The sequence below is a fragment of the Taeniopygia guttata genome, chromosome 20 (assembly GCF_048771995.1).
Source record: "Taeniopygia guttata chromosome 20, bTaeGut7.mat, whole genome shotgun sequence".
Lineage (NCBI taxonomy): Eukaryota > Metazoa > Chordata > Aves > Passeriformes > Estrildidae > Taeniopygia > Taeniopygia guttata.
The window spans coordinates 14,348,756-14,361,995 of record NC_133045.1 but is presented as its reverse complement, the minus strand read 5'-3'; the positions used below and the strand labels follow the sequence as shown (position 1 = coordinate 14,361,995).

Below are 13,240 nucleotides of genomic sequence, written 5' to 3'. Positions count from 1 at the left end.
TGGCTGCACTGCAAGGGAAGGGACACGTGTTTGAGTCATGGAGTTGGCTCTCCCTCGCTGATAGTCAGTGATTACTGAGAAAAGATGGAGTTTGTATTTAGCTTTAGTTTACATGCAACAAGACCAAGTAAAGTATTCCAATCAGAATGAGCACATAATAAATAAATACACAAAAACTTATACCAGAAGGGGATGGAGTTCATTTTATAAGCCACGTTATTTGGCTAAACCCATGCAGAAATACTAGGCTGATGGACTGGAGCTTAGGAAACACAAGGCAAGAGTCCTCATTTTCTCACTGCTAACTCTTGTTTTGACTGTGTTGCTGCTGCTGCAAAGCTCGAGGGAGAAGTGTGCTCCTGCCTGGTTTATCGTGCATGGTTTGGGCCTCGGGGATTTGATCCAAACTGCTGAGATAAGCAGTGCCATTTGGTATTAAGACATATTTCTTTTAGATCCAAACCAGCACGACCAAAGGAGTTGGGTGACAACTCTTCCCTGCAGCAGCACCTCATGGTTTAAAACCTGATGAAATTGGTATTGGATACCACAACACCTCTAAAACAGCAGCTGCAGGGAAAGCACACCAGCAACAATCCACATGTCACTGTGCAGTTTCATCATTCTCCTGGAGTTAACCTATTTACTGGGGCAGGATGAGTCATTCAGCAAAGTGATTCAAAAGCAGAGAGAGAAAAGAGAATGGATGCGAGAAAGCAATTTTTTACAGGAAATAACTGGGGGGAGGACAGCAGAACAGTTTCAGCATGTTCAGGATTAGCTGAAAGTACAAGATAGGCAATGCTGCTGCTTTTTTATTCCTGTCACAAAGGAACAACCAGAACAAATATTTAATTGAGGGGAAACAAACCATGTAACAAATATTTAATTAAGGGAAAACAAACCATATTAGCCATCCCTTTAGGCAGTTTTGCAGGGGATGAACAGTCAATAATGGAATCTGTTTCCCTCCCTTGAGCTCTAGTGCTTATGTCTATTAATCCACAGAACTATTCACTGGCTCTGGTTCCCTGGCATCTTGTCCTGTGCTGTGTGCTCACTCTGCAATGTCCCTCTGAAGGACTGTGCACCCCTGCAGAACCCCAGCCTCTCCCCACGCCAGCTTTCCCTCCTGCCATGTCTGAACTGAACTCTGAGCCTGCTGCTCAGGGGGAAACAGCAGAAAATCCCTATCCTAAGGTAACAGGGAAGATGCACAAGTGACCTGTGAGGAATTCTGCCAAGCAAACCCAGCTCTCCTCTGGCCCAGACATGCAAATCTCCCTCTGCGTGCAATTGCTCAGCCCAGCCAGCCTGCACAAGGCATTTGTTCCCATCTGCTTATTTCCAGGAGACTATGGGCAACAGGCACCACACTGAGCAGGGGAACACACAAAGTCACTTTAACACACGGATTATTTTTTCTGCTATGCCTCCACATCCTTCCACAATTGAATCTTTGGGGGAAGATTCTTCCCCCGCCCTGGGAACTGCCCCCAAGGGCACGGGCAGAGGTGGGCAGCAGCAGCCCAGCACTGCAGTTACTGCTCCCAAGGCAGCTGGACAGCATCCAGACCATGAAATATTTAACTGGTTACTGACAGAGTGTTACAATTCACATCTAATAATGTCAAGGAGGTGCCACATACAAGATACTGTGTGTCTGCCCACATCCAGCTGTTTGCTCTTATTTTGCACTTTGACTGGAACTCCTTTGAGGGAGGAACTGCTTTTTTTAACTTTGGAGTCAAAGCAGCATCTGCCACAACAGAGTGTTGGGGTTTCTACCATAAAATAATGTACTAATAAAAAACTATATAATACTATGGGGTATATGTATAAATCAGAGACCACGAGACAGAGCTAATTAGAAGAGACACGGATAACTGGAAAAAGGAGTGCAAAAGACCACGGGGAGCAGATACTGTAACTGGTTTTACATCTCGCCTCAGGAAGGCCAGGAACATCTGACAGTAAACAGCTTGAGAGAACAAGAAAAATGCTATCTGCATCATCCAAAGACTTCAAAGTTTCAATCTGAATCAATGGCATGAACGAGAAAACTTTTGTTTTCAATATGAAGAGAAGATGAAAGAAAAGAAAAAAGATTGAAGGAAAGAGAAGAGAAGGGCTATCAATTACCAGAAACAGAATGAGCTCTTCCATGTCCAGTGGAGGTTCACCTCTAGCTAAAGAGCAGCCCATACTACTGAGGTTGGGCAATTCCCAACCTCACCACAACAGCAATAATCTACATTTGTTCAGAAATTAGCCCTCAATTATTTCCAGATCTCCCTCAGTTATTTCAGATATCCCAATTCCAGATCAAGACGTAGGAACCACCACCCAAAGAGGCTGCCCCAGGGAATCCTTCCCGGGATTTAATGATGGGCCATCCCCAGTTTTCCAGCTGTGAGGTCTGGGGGCTGTGTGGACCCCCACGGCAGCAGGCAGGAGGTAAATCCTGTGCTCAGGGCAGTGTCCCAGGGACAGCTGCAAGGTCTGGGATACCTGGCAAGCCCATGCTGATCTCTCCTGAGTTCTCACCAGCTGTGTAACCACGTCCTCCTTACACACACGTGTGCTCAGGCAGCTCAGAGCTCTGTGGCTCACATTGAACCCATTACTCTGCATTTAACCATGCACCGCTGCACTTCCTGGGAGAATTCCAACCCAACAGCGGCGGCTTTGGAGCCACAGCACGATAAAACAGCCCTGCCTAAGAGAGAGATACAGCTTGCTTGGGTTTGACATGATCTCATCGGAGCACAGCACACAGCAGCAGCTGGCAGGCCGTGCCTGTGGCCAGGAATGGATTCAGTGGGAATTCTGTCTGTCCTGCAGGGAGGAACCAGCACGGACAGCTGGAACACCCAGCAGCAGCCAGGGCCAAGGGCACATCCCTGCAGGGCTCTGGGAGCAGGGCTGGCAGGAGCGTGGCTGCCAGCAGGAGAGAAACGCTCGGGCTCGCACACACAGAGCGGCCACACGGAGCTACTGGCACCTGCAGCACGGCCATGGTCCCAAAGGGACCTGGGGATCACATTCCAAAGGGAATTGGGGACCACGTTCCTAAAGGGACCTGGGGACCACATTCCCAAAGGGAATTGGGGACCATGTTCCTAAAGGGACCTGGGGACCACGTTCCCAAAGGGAATTAGGCACCACATTCCCAAAGGGACCTGGGGACCACATTCCCAATGGGAATTGGGGACCACATTCCTAAAGTGACTTAGGCATCACGTTCCCAAAAGGACCTGGGCATCACGTTCCCAAAGGAAATTGGGGACCACATTCCCAAAGGGACCTGGGGACCACATTCCCAAAGGGAATTGGGGACCACGTTCCCAAAGGGAATTGGGCACCACGTTCCTAAAGTGACTTGGGCATCACGTTCCCAAAGGGACTCGAGCACCACGTTCCTAAAGGGACCTGGGAGAGGGCAGAAGGAGCATCACAGAACTGGAAACTTCCCCTGTTTTGAACTGACAGCAAGCAGAGGCCTTGGGAGAGCCCCTCAAGCAGAGCTGGGTTATGTCTCATGGCCAAGTCAGCATCCTGCTGCTGGGCTGGGAGTGTGCTGTGCCCTGGCTGCGTCACACCACAGGGCTTTCCTGGGGTCCCCTCAACAGCACTGTAAGCAACCCCTCAGCATGACTAACCAACACTGAAAATAATCACACAGTTTATCTTTGGGCTGGAAATCACCACGGGGAGCAGAGACAGCCAGCAGAGCCTCCAGAGGGTTTGGTCATCCAGCTGAGGGCGGGATGACCCTCAGGAGAGACAGGCTGCAGCCTTCTGGCCACAGGACGGGCAATTCTGTGACTCAGGAGGGTGACTGGCCCCAGTGGGGACTCCTCATTTCTGGGTGCCCAGAAACACCCCCAGCTGTTTTCTTTTTCTCCCAGCCTGGCCCCGCTGCTGCCCAGCATGAGAAGGGGGAAGAACAACTGCTTTGGGCTTTTCTTAATTCAAGAATGCCAGCTGCATCCAGCTGTTAGGCTTTTGGAAATCTGCTGGGTTTTGTTTGCCTCGTGTGGCTGATGCTCCAGCTGCAAACCCCTGGCAGCCAGGGAGTTTGCTTGGAGGACCTAGACATGAAAGCCTGTCCTGAGAGCACCCCAGGCTCCCCTTGGGTAGCCCCCTCCTCACTCTGGTGGTGATGGGGCTAAACTCCCCTGTGATCACACCAGGGGAGTGAGGAGACTGCACAAATATGTATTCATCAATAAAACTGCGAATCATTACAGCACTGCTACCCACTTGCTGGTTTTCTGCTTTTTTGGAGTTGGTTTTTTAAAGTCCCATCTTATGATGGGAAAAATCAACGCTATCTGTGATTTAGAAAGAGCACAGGCTGGGTCAGAGTGCCTTGAAAGGGCAGGGAAGACTGCAGTGTTATGAGGAGGTGGGGACTTGCTGACACTTATTTTCAAGGAACAAATCTTTAATGGGGTGTGGGTTATACATGTGAAAACAGGGTGAATAGGTAAAGTTAAGGGACAGAGCTTTACTACCTGAACAATTCTTCCACCTGCCAGCTAAAGACCAAATCCCCCCCATTTTTATCCACAGCTGCAATTCCACACTCAGTTACTCAGGGGTGTGGATAAAATCATCCATCACTGAACAGTCAGGTAAATACAAACCACCACTAAATGCAGCCTGATCGTGAAATTGGCCTTCACACCTTTCCTGAGCAACCACGGGAACCATGTGGGGTGATTAATAACCCCCCATCATTATATTTACTAAGCAAGCTACAAAAGAAGCATAAGAGATAGGAAAATGTATTTGGAGCAGTGCTGTGCTGGAGGTGCTCCCCTGGCAGGGGCAGGATGGCCCTGCAGGCAGCGATGCTGTGCAGGGCCCTGGGGGCAAAAAGGGAGGCAAAATCCTCTCTAGAGAATCCCCAACTCCTGCCGATGCTAAGCACGTTGTACTTAAATTAAACAAAGCAGAAAAGCAAATACATAGTGTGGGCTGCTTGTAAGGTCACTAAGCCAGGGAGAAGGGACTACTTTAATTTCCCTTTTACCTGGAAAGAAAAATAAACTGCAGGAAAAAAACCCAGCCCAACAAAATAACCCCACCACCTCTTCTAAGGGTTGGAAAAAAACCTGTCTGAGAGGGGAGATAGGTGCAAACACCTCGTTGAACACGCGCTGTTTTCCATCCCCCACAAGAGGCCTTGCTGTGCTCTCAGCTGGGCTGGACACAGGCGGAGGGCAGGGCGAGCAGCAGGAGGACGTGAAGTTGGCTGTGCTGTCCAGAAGATGAAAACACTACTGCTGTTTATAGAGGGAAACCCAATTCGTCAGCCCAAATGAATTCCTCTGCTAATCCATGCAGGCTTCATGTTTTCCACCAGCCCCAGCCACTGTAAAGACTATCTTTAGGAGGCACAGTGTGTTTGGAAAGGAGCAGCTGGAAAGAGGGGACGCTTATGCCAGCTTGGAAGGCTTTCTGGTATGGAAAAAGAGGAATGCTCTCTTGGGTCTCCCCACAAAATTAAAGCATCTTCATCCAGAGCAGAGCGATGCCAAGCACAACAAACAAAAGCGGCTTTCCCCGGCTCTCCTGGGCAGCCCCGCTCAGGGCTCACAATGGTTTCCATAGAACTTGTTTTGCTATCACAACAAATTCGAGCAGTCGGGGCGTGATGGCCGCGCTGTTTTCGAGAGACAAGAAAATGAATTTCCTCACTTATTGCCCTGCCAAAGCGTTCCTGCCTCCGTGCCACAGACAGGGACTCCCCAGATCGGGCATGGCGAGGTGGGGTGAGGAGAGACCCCCAGAGGCTCTGCCCTGGGGCACTCAGGGGCTGGGCAGGCTGCCCTTTGCTGACCCTGTATCCCACAGCTCCCATCCTGCCGGCAGCGCCGGGCAGCACCGTGTGCTCGCTCTCAGTGAGAGCCTTGTGCTGCTCACACAGCCTGCTGAACCAAGGCATCCCTGCAGCCATTCCGGGATTCCTCATGGCTTTAGGGGCTGGATGATTACGGGGTGCTGCTCTGGGATGTGCTCATGGCAGAGGCTCCTTCCAGCCCCTGCACAGACTCTGCTGCTCAGCTGTGGCAGCACATTTCTCTCCCTCTCAGGATTTTTCATAGAGGTGCACAGAGAGAAATGAAAGAGAAAACTATTTCTATTTCTGCTTCTTGTTTTTCCCATGTGGAATGTGTTTGGAGAATTGTTTACCTGGGGTGTTGCTTGGTTGGATTCTGTGAGGATTGTTTGAGCTGATGGCCAATCCAACCAACCTGGGGCTGGACCCTCAGAGAGGGTCACGAGTCAGGTTAGAATTAGAGATAGGGTCAGAGAAAGTAGTCTGTAGTTTTAGTGTCCTCCTTTTATATAGTATATTAATGTATTTTAACATAGTTATAATAAAGAAATAATTCAGCCTTCTGAATTGAGTCAAACATCGTCATTGCTTCCCATTGAGTTCACCTGCGTTTACAATACTCAGCAGTGAGCTCTGAAAGCAGAGATGTGTTTCTGCATGACACATTGGAGGAGCATTTAGTGCTGCATCTAAACCAAGATTGTTATCTGAACAGTCTGAGATTCTCTGAAGTCATAATCTTGATCTAAAATTTATGTTAGTTTTGAAGAGCGATGAAGTGTAACCAAGAACAAAACAAAGGGCCAGAGATAGTAATTTCTAAAACAGACATTGCACTAGTTTTGTGTTTTTATAATACCTATAAAATTGTCCTGAAGAAAAGTTTGTATAAAAATCAATGGCATTTTTTAAAAAAGGAAACATATCTTACAACACCACTAAGTTATCTGAGGGTATGAAACCGCAGGATGGCCTCAGGAGAGCCCTCATGTAACCCAGCCTACCTAGCTGAACATCAGGGTCTACCTGCTGGAGCCTCCGATGCTGCAATCTGGGACTCCTTTCCAAGGAAGGAGACAGCACCCCACTCAAAGCAATGACCAAGGGTGCAGAAGAAATCAGATAAAAGAAAATGCAATGCAATTCTAAGGAAGAAAAGATACACAACCCAAACTACAATTAAAAAATGCAGCTGCTAAAAGTTCCCCTCATGTTTGCCGCAGTCCTGATTTAAGCCTGCATTTGCCTGATGCCTGGTAGATTTTCAGGCGAACATCAGCCTTTCCCAGCCTTTGCAAACATGGATTTGTACAGAATTATCATGACTTCATCTGCAGTGACTTGAACTGGGGCACTTCCCTGAGTCCCAAGCCCGGATTCCTCTGCATCCAGCAGAGCAGCCCTGCTGCCTCCTGGGCAGAACTGGAGACCCACACGTGGCTGATGAAGACCCAGCACTGGGAGGTATCTGACCACAAAGGGAATGCAGTGTCTGCTCCACCAGCCAGGCCTCTGGCCCCGTGGCTGTGGAGTCTCCTGGAACCCAGATTTTACCAAAGAACTGAGGCTGAGCTGCTCATAATGACAGATGCTGAGCCCAGGGAGGTTTAACTGTCACAGTAATTTCACCATTGACCCCCATACTTATGAAGTGGTTCCCCCTTCTTTTAGTCACTCTCACTCTTTCCAAAGAAACTTAGAAACCACCTAAATAAACCAGCACCCATCCACTGCAAATGTCACAGGAGTCATTCATGTGTCTCACTATTTGTCCTACATTTGACTCCATTCATTCACGGCTGATGAAGTCATTCATCATTAAGAAAGCAAACCAAACCAGACCAAACCACACCACAATTTGGGAATCTTTGACTAGACTGCCCTGGCACAGGGAACGATTGCAAACTCACACTTTTCTAATTTATTGCTGCTTCTGCCCTGGCCCAAGTTACTCCTTGCAGAGAGTCAGAGCAAGTCACTGCTGAGAAAGGACCACGCTGCTGGCACTGTGCAGGGACGTCACCCCAGGGTCTGTGCAGGGTCTGTGCAGGGTCTCAGGTTCCTGCAGAGCAGTGTGTGGTGCACAGCCAGCCCTTCCCAATGCCCACGGCCCCTTCTGACCTGTACTTCCACACCTGACAATCATCCACGTGGAAGAATTCCCCCTCAGGTGGAAACCTAGCACTCCAACACCCACAGGCAGAAGTCAACAATCCTTTTCTCACTACATCTAAATTGTGATCTCACTCTAAAGAAGTAGTGGTTGTTCAGCTGAAGGCAGAGGTTAGTTTATATTTTGGAGTACAAAGTTTCCAAACTGAAAATCCACAAAAGGACATGTCTTGATTAAAATGGGAACTGTGTGGATTAGGAGAACGTGTAAGAAGATGAGGAGTGTCAGCCTTGTTTGTCACTGGGTCACTAAGAGCTGCTCCTGGGGAAGCTCTGTGATCCTCAGTGGTTTGACTCCAGCTAACAGTAGCTGAAGATTTAACTCTTTTATACCTAATACTGGTTAAATCCAACTCAAGACCAAGTTTTCAGTCATTTGCAGACCATTAGTCATGCAAATTTGTAGAGATCAGAGTTTTAATTCCAAACAGACTGCAGCATCCCTCGGAGATGTGCACACAAACTGGAGGATGTGAATGCTTGCAAAATTGGGAATCCTTGGATTTCAGGTTTTTGTGCAGACCCCTCTTAGAGCGAGGAGTCATCTGTGAAATCCCCAGCTGGATGTATGCCCAGATCTCTGTGCTTGCAAAGCTGAAGCATGGGGACTCAGAGTGATGATTCAGACACGACTGCATTGTTTATACATTTTAGGTTTCTTCTTGCTAAACACAGAAAAAGTTGTATTACAGAGTGAGAGTGTGAAAGCCAGCACCTGCCTGAAAATCCAAAGGAGCAGCTAAAGTGCTGAGGGAGTTTTATGGTCTCCAAGTATTTGTTCCTCCCTGACTCTCCCTCTGGCACAGCCAGGGATGTGCTGCTTGCTGCTTTTTCACATCAGAGGAGCTGCAGTCACCTATTTAGTCATGCAGGACCTCTCACAGCCAGCGCAGATTGTCTTGTACATTTGCTTTTCAAATGCCCCTAAGCACTCACTGCACCCAAATGTGAGCACAGAAGTCTCTTGGAGCTGGTGAGGAAACAGCAATAAAGTGGTTGGGCAGTGTAAGGCCATACCAGCTTCTGCTGGGCAGAAAAGCAGCTCTCACTACTCTGAGTTCTCACAAGAAAACTAACTGGGGTGGGAAACTCAGATGATTCATCCCCATTTTCTTAATTTAAAAATGGCCAGAGACTTATCAATAAATACTGATTGAAATTATTATTATATTGCTATATGTATAGTTAATTAAAATATATAATTACATTATTATTTATAACAAACTATGAAAAACAGGTGGGAAAAACCTGGATTTTAAGCTAATCAATTCTAGGCCTCCATTCTTGTGAGACAAGAGGTCTATACAGACAAGAAGTCCCCCACCAACTATCCCTGGTCCCTGGCAGGAGGTGACCTGAGCTGAGAAATTCTGCTTGGGCGAGTAATGCTGAGAATCCAGGCATTTTTCTACAGCAGAAGACTTTAAACTGCCTTTCAGTTTGCACCACTAAAAGATTGTAGATCTTTAAGACAGCTATTCTTGCCAAGCATTTTATTTCACAACAGTTAAAAAAATGTGCAGATGTTTCCCAAACTGTTCCGAGCAGCAAGGCTCTGAGCAGCTGCTCCCAACATTTCACAGTGCAGCTCAAAAAGGACCCGAGTTGCCTTTTCAAGAGCCGAATCCTCCCAATGATCACATCGAGCTTTAAGGGGAGAAAAGATCTTTTCCCACCTCTGCACGTTCCTAGCATTAACCCAGTTTGTACCAAGTGAAGCTGTGAGGAGCAGCAGTGCCAAACCCAGGCGTTCAGGGCTCATGAGTCAGGCCTCCAGCAATCATGAGACTGGTTTTTAAATCATGCAATCAGCCTCCCGCCCCAAAGTTGCATCAGTTTTGTCTGTCTGAATTTTGAAAGCCCAAACCGTCCAGGTTTGTATTTTTAACATTTTGGGTTTATTTTGGATTGATCTGAAAAGAAAAGTCACCTGCACAAGGACTTTTAAATTGCTATTAATATTCCAAGAACTGCAATGAAATTGTAAAGAACTAGCAAAAGCCTTGAGCTGCCATGGATGTGAGCTGGTTCACTAATTAATATTCAATTAGATCATGCCCATTCTGAAGTGGAGCTGAGAGGATTTTATTGGCAAACACCCACCTTGCTGCAGGTACAAGGCCCCCGAGCACAGCCTGCTCCTGTACATGAGCCCAGCTCAGGGCATCACCTTTGCTGGGAGCTACTGGGATTCATTCTGAGGTGGTCAAGAGACCAGGCAGGCTGAGCTCTGCAATTATTGTCACATCAAAATCCCTTCTGTTTCCCCTGATGCTCATATTTATTCTATCAGCTACCCCAGCTGAGCAGGAACAAACCCCCTGCCCGTGCAGAGTCACCCCAGCACAAATCCCTGTGCTGAAAGAGCTGCTGGGCTCCCTGACTCGGCCTGACTCTGCTGATCCCAGGGTTTGACACCAGCAGAGCTCTGTTTCTACCAGGGTTTTCACCATTATAGCTGTGTTAGCAAAATAAAATTGAAAAAAAAAAAAAAACCAACCACCTTAACCAGCACAGCTCTGTGGTGAGCTGCTGGAGTGTAACACAAGCCCTGCTTGAGGTTTTCAGAAAGCACTTCTCTGGTTCAATGCAAAAATGGAGAATTCAGCACTAGAATGAGTTAATCCCTTCCTACTTCACACGGTTTTGCTATAAACCATTTTCTAGCTGCACACCTCTCATCACCAAAGTCCCCATTTCTAAAAACTGCTGTCAAAACTGTTAGATTTTGACTGCACTGACAGAATTGCTGTGTGAAGCACCAGAGTCACTCCCAGCTTGTAGAAGATCCCTTTTCCTCACACCCTGCACTTCTCACACAACAGTTTTGCTCAGCCTCCAGACTCGTCCCCAGAAATGAGAATGTCTCTGGCAGGATGGCCCCAGTGGCAGTGACCTGCCAGCCACTGCTGACTGCTGGAAAGCACCTCCAGCTCCCAACAGATACACCTGGAGGGACTGAGCCTGGGAAAGGCACAGAGAGGAGACACCAGCTCTGCCAGGCCCTCCCTCCAGTGCAGCACCATTTAACCACCCGCAGCACAGCCCTGCTCCAGCTCCTGCACATCTGGGGGGACCTGGAAGTCTGGGATTCCCCAGGAAAGCCACACTTTTACCACTGACTTCTTGCCCCAGCTGGAGCCAAATGCCTCAAAAGCTTTGATCCCACTTCACCCCCTGTGAGAGCTGGGGACAAGCCTGTCTGCCTCCTTCTGCAGCGGAATAACTTTAATTCATTACCATTTCCCTGCACTGGAGTGAAAAAGTTATTGTTATTATCCCTTTAAATTGCAAGTGGATTGAAGGAATAAAAGTAAATGTATGGTCTATTTTGGCAGATGCCTCCCAACAGATGGGTGTCTATGGTCTCCTTTGTAAGAGCTGTCTGCTGCCTGTGATTCAGACTGTCTAAGGAATGCCATGAGCTTGGTCTAAATGGACAGCAAGTCTGGGAAAGGACTTTATTGTGGTTTAGAAGCTTTCAATTCCCAACTGCACGAACAAGTTCTTTTTTTCAAGTAACTCTTTGCCACTATTTCAAAACTATCATTGAAATGTGCCTGATGGCTCCCAAGAGCTGAGTGCTTTCAGCTGATAACAGTCAGCTCCAAAGGGGGACGTGCCTTCCACCTCAGATGCCAGAACTGGGGTTTACTGACCAGGTGCCCACGGAGGAGGCAGCAGTGCCCACGGAGGAGGCAGCAGTGCCCTCGTGCCCCTCGTGCAGCCCTGGGCTCCCAATGGGCTCTGCATGTTCCTGTGCTCCTCCACAGGAAACGCTTTGTGACACAACTGCCTGTGGGCACTGACTGCACCAATTAAAGATTCCTGAGCTCCAGAACAAAGAGGTGCCAGTGGAACGATGGTTTTAATCACTCGATTCATTTTCTTCCTTCCTCCACTGCTGATTTGGGATGTATGGGTTTTTCTTTCTCGCTTTGTTTTGGTCTGCATGCTTTGGGGCTGCTGGGGAAAGGGCAGTCTTCAAATGGGGCTGGATTTGTCTGAACTTTTAAACACTGAATTGTTGCTAGAGGTGAAGAAGAAGAAGATCAGATGGAGCCTGCTACAACAATAAAAATACTTCATTCATATTCAGGTATGCAAGTGTAGGGTTTTTTCTGAGAATCTGTGTGTGCTTCTAACACAAATTAATTAATGCTTAACTGTACAAGAGGGAAGGATAAGGTACTTTTTAATAATGGTAAGCTGAAGCACAGGGAAGTTAAATACTTTGCTGAAAGACCAAGCTCAGACTGAACCCAGACTTTCCTCCTAACAAGCTGATCTTCCTACTTCCTGCCAGCAGACTTTGGGGTTTTGGGAGCAGAATGATGGCTTTTTCTCTTTTTAGAAAAAGAGAGAAAGAAAAGCAAGGCATAGGACAGGGGCATGGGGATCCTAACACAAACCCACAAGAGCAGTGACCCAAAAATAAAGCTGCAGTGTACTGAGGGAGTGCTGCAAGGTCCCAGCAGAGAACAGAAAAACTGTAATAATGTGAGTCAGAGCTTCAGGAATGAGCCTGATGAATACAGAGATTTGCTAGAGTGTTTGAGCAAAATGTTTTGGAGAACATACAGGCTTAACTCTTAGTCAAATTCTGCCTGAGCAGAAATGACCACACCTTCTATGAAAAGGAGTTCTAATTCAAAACAGAGCATGTCTTTTTTAGATGCAAATAGCTGCTCAAAACTGAACCCTGGCCCATCTGTAGGATTCAAATTCACCCCTGTGTAAAATGCCAGGAAACAAGAACAGTCCCCTCTGCCCCGTCTTGCTACTTAACTCAGTGTGCGGACACGAGATGCAAACAACTACAAACCAACCCAAAACGTGTCCCTGGAGCCAGCATCCTCTGTGCCGCCTGTGCACGGGCTCAAGCCATGTTCAGGGAGAAAAGCAGCTGCTCTCCAGCCCCCTGCCCTGCCAGTGCAGCTCAGGGCTCAGAGGGGCTCCCTCTGGAAGCCCTGGCTGGCAGGAGCTGCCTGTGCCAGCCCTGACCCACGGCAGGGCCAGCAGGGTGCCCAGGATGTGCCAGCACCCAGCCCCAGCACCCAGGACGGGCTGGCAGCAGCACTCTGGGCTCTGACAGGGTGTTCTGAGGAGAAACTCCCTCTGTTCCCTGCCCAAGGAGGACAGAGCTGGCCAGAAAAGAAAAGAAAGCTTCCTGCTGGAGGTGAAGGGAAGAGGGATGTGGGCATGTCTCCTTGCCCA

At 48.1% G+C, this 13,240-nt stretch overlaps 1 protein-coding gene across 2 annotated transcripts in view; it reads right to left on the bottom strand.

The window, feature by feature from the left end:
• NFATC2 (nuclear factor of activated T cells 2) overlaps positions 1-13,240 on the bottom strand; it is an 82,107-nt gene that overhangs the window by 10,911 nt on the left and 57,956 nt on the right. The window lies entirely within an intron of this gene.